Here is a 3,858-nt window from a genome sequence, read left to right as displayed (position 1 = left end):
TGCAAGAATACAATGCAAAATACATTGGAAACAGACTTTTATTCATGAAGTTATCATTTAATTGGATGAAATACGCCAGGCGCACAAGAAAATACCAATTGTTGACCACGGGGTTGTTGGGGGGCAATATTTATATATAATTTTTTTTTTTTACATTCATGGTGTAGCCCCTTTAAAATGTAAGCCATTTAACATCATCACAACACACTCACATGACTTGGTAGACATCACAGGGTGGCTTAACCTAAGAAATAAAATAAAAGTCCATGCATTATAATAATAATAATTATTATTATAATTACTATTATATTTTGCTGTACGTTTTTTAAGCTGTCATAAGACGCTCTACAGATGAGGTTACCTCTCTAGCGAGCAGAACCAGGTGGTGCAGGAACTCAGGAAAGTCTCCTTGAGACTGTGTCAGATGGTCAAACACTGCATGGATGATGACGTCTTTCTCTGAGCAGAACCAGGTGGTGCAGGAACTCAGGAAAGTCTCCTTGAGACTGTGTCAGATGGTCAAACACTGCATGGATGATGACGTCTTTCTCTGGAGGAGTAGGCACCAGCAGCATCTCTGCAGTCTGCTTTGGAGTCAGGAGGTGTAGAACCTCCATCTGGACACGTTTAAGACAAGAGAGAGACAGACAGGACATAATAGGAGAGGGCAGGATATGAGATTTAACCACTGAAGCCCTATTTTATACGTAATCGAATTATAATGTCACACTCGCAAATCAGCTATTACGTTTTTGAAAATCTTGCAATCCTGTGATGACATGCCCAAAATATACGCCAGGTTGAAAGGTTATTAAGTTACTGAAATTGTAGTGTCAAGTACAAACAATCAAATCAATGTTTTCAGTAAAAATGTTCAGATTATCCACACTCACTCCAGAGAAGTCACGGTTGAGGTCATAGAAGTCTGTGATGGGGGCGAACATGGAGAAGAATCCAAAGTTCTCCTCCAGCCATTCTGCACTATGGCTGGATGAGGAGACACACTGAGGATCTGAAGATAAATACACAAGTCAGTGTAGGCTATAATAGTATACTATTAGAATAGAGTAATGTTTTACTCAAAAATGTACTCTGAAAGCAACAGAAATTCCTGTACATCTGCAGACAAATGGTCCTCTGAGCTTGTCTCTAGCTATGGCTACTTGGTTCACTTACCGGACGTGTTGTGATGTAGCAAGAAGGAATGGATGAAGTGTTCGTACATCACTGGGCTGTGGTTGTGATCAGGATCCATGAGACGCATATGATGACTCAGATCTTTTACTCTGGACCCAGCAATGCAAAGAAATGTATCATTATTCCGGGACTATTTTGTGTATTTCGACTATAAGTGTTTTCCAAACGTAGGGTCTTACTCTTGACCCATTTTTGGGTCACAGACCAGGTTCTATGAATTAAAGTAAGGTAAAGTAAATATCCTGCTTGTTTTTTGTTTTTTTCAAAAATAAACAAAGTCACACAATCCTTTTTTTTTTTTAAATCAACAGATTTTCAGAAATGAAAGAAAAGGAAAAGGAATACAAAGGATTTTCAGAAGATTTTAAGAAATACATTTTTTAAATATGCATACTTTATAATTCATAATGATTTTTCTTAAAAGTTTAGGTCCCAGGAAGTCACCAAATGTATCTTTCAGGTCTCAAGCTGAAAATGTTTGGGAAACAGTTATGTTCTAGAGAAGATAGCATTCCCTTTATAAACAGGACAACTCACAGGGCTTGGTAAACAGGACAGGTGAAGTTCTTAAAGCTGAGGCAGTCGAGGAGGCTTATGGGAACTGTTGGCAGCAGAAGCAGCAGTTTGATCTGGAACCACATCCTGATGAAGTCTGGGTCCTCCAGGTTCTCCTGGGTCAGGGATGGAGACTCCACCTGAGCAAACACTTCTCTGAAGTGGGACGCAAGCTCACTGAAGTTCTAAAACGAGGGGGGAAAAAGTAGAGTTGTACATGCACAGTGCATGAAACGGGCCACATTTTCCACTGCGTTGGTAAGCTGGTAGAAGAGATGGGGAGAAGGATAATGGATGTACAGGCATGACTTTCCTATCCGACGACATCTAGAATAGAATCTGGAATCCTTTGTGTAATACATTTAAATTAAAGAATTTCAGAAACAATTAATAAAGCCTTCTCACGCCACATGATCTTTCTTCAAGGGTGATGCTGCAAGTGTCCTGGACCTCAGTGGTGTCATTGCCCATGTCCAAATAGCTGTTCAACAAGCAAGCACAATAATCAGCATCATATTCATAGATAATGGACAGCGGACAAAACAAGGGACTTACAAAGGACATAACCTGCAATATTTCTGGATGGCCACCAGAGGGTGCCCACAGGCTGACCTTTGTTATCACTCCAAAATCAGGACATTGTTGACCTTTGTCTTGTTAGGTTCACTATCACAAAGTGACAAATTCCTTGTGTCGGTTTGTATTTAAGTTCCCTTTAATAATTTGTACTTTGTTCAGCCACCTACCCTGTGTTCACATCTTAGTAAAGGGCTTGTGTTTGTCTTTCCTTTTGTAATCTTTGTGTCCTGCCTTGCTTGGGTCACTTGTTTAAGGTTACAATCAACAATTCCAGTTATTACTCACTCAATATTTGCTATCTCGCATGTAATATTCAAAGAAACGTTTTGAGTTAATCCATAAATAAACGTTGCCCTTTTGTTGATTTCCATTATTTTGTGTTGTGTTGTGTTGAATGTGAAAGGAAACAGAAGTCCACTAACACCACCGGCACTCTTAATTAAACTAGTTCGGCTCATCCAGGAAAATCTGGGACGTTGGTCAAGACTAGCCTGCACAACATAATTGGAAAGACATGGACGCTGGACTGTACATGCATCTACTCACTGTATGAAAGAATATGAATTGTACTTACAACACTTGGTGGAAGGCATACTTGATTTGGTCAGGGAGTTGCCCATGGGGTAAGAATCTCTGTAATAGTGGCGTTACAACATGGTTGAACCAATCCTCCACATTTGTCACATCTCTTCCATTGGTTGGGCTATGGACGTATTATGTGGCGTGTACATGCCAGCCAGCTCAGCTGGGTCCAGTTCAGCAGGGTCTGGGTCAGAGTCATGCTTCCGATCTCGGATACATTTCTCTGGAGAGCAACAGATAGATAGGAATGTCAGGGTCAGGTTAGCAGATGTAATATGCATAATCATAATAAACTAGTCATATAAAAACAAGTAATTGGCTTCTCATATATGCATATAGTATATATATGTACGCTGTATGTACCTCACGTGTGAGAGACACAAACTCACTGACGAGGCTCCCAACAGGTCTGAAAGCTCCCATCAACCCATTCACCACCTGCAAGTGTTTCAAAAAGAACAAAATAATATTGTTTAAGGTTATGAAGATTACCATCAACAATCTGGTAAAAGTTTAATTGGATGAAAGAAATGTATAATATTTAAAGCTATGCAACCTCTCTGAAGCTATTCTGTGGTGGTGATGGTGGTGAGTAGGGGCTATGTGAGGTGTATGTGTATCCGGGGGTGGAGGTGGGGGTGGGCCCAGGACCACCGGTCATCAAGCTGTGGAAGACCAGGCTGAGGGTCCCGTTGTCCAGGCCTGCAACCTCAGGCCTCAGTAGCAGCTCAGCCTTCTGTTCTGGAGACAGCAGGTGAAGAACCTCCAACTGCAACCCGGAAGACACGGAGAGAAGGAAGGTCAATTCATAGACAGTGTAGGGGAAGTTACTTTTAATTATTACACATGGCTTTCAATTAAAAGTAATCATCGTCTTCACTTGGACCACAATAACAAAGGGTGGGTGTAAAAATGTATCTGTCACCCCCCAGACGTTACACAAGA

At 40.9% G+C, this 3,858-nt stretch overlaps 2 long non-coding RNA genes across 2 annotated transcripts; both read right to left on the bottom strand.

Annotated features, from left to right (window-relative positions):
* Positions 1-894: 894 nt before the first annotated feature.
* On the bottom strand, positions 895-1,820 carry LOC311045461. The gene is made up of 3 exons (XR_014600771.1): positions 1,735-1,820; positions 1,177-1,286; positions 895-1,012 (listed from the first exon to the last, which is right to left on the bottom strand). It is a non-coding gene; the product is annotated as an uncharacterized lncRNA (long non-coding RNA).
* Positions 1,821-3,080: 1,260 nt separating this feature from the next.
* LOC311045803 lies at positions 3,081-3,508 on the bottom strand. The gene is made up of 3 exons (XR_014600809.1): positions 3,470-3,508; positions 3,277-3,351; positions 3,081-3,136 (listed from the first exon to the last, which is right to left on the bottom strand). It is a non-coding gene; the product is annotated as an uncharacterized lncRNA (long non-coding RNA).
* Between the last annotated feature and the right edge of the window lie 350 nt (positions 3,509-3,858).

Source organism: Gymnoscopelus microlampas (genome assembly GCF_963454915.1).
Source record: "Gymnoscopelus microlampas genome assembly, chromosome: 5".
In the NCBI taxonomy this organism is placed as follows: Eukaryota; Metazoa; Chordata; class Actinopteri; order Myctophiformes; family Myctophidae; genus Gymnoscopelus; species Gymnoscopelus microlampas.
The sequence above is the reverse complement of the archived record's forward strand: the minus strand, read 5'-3'. Positions and strand labels throughout refer to the sequence as shown.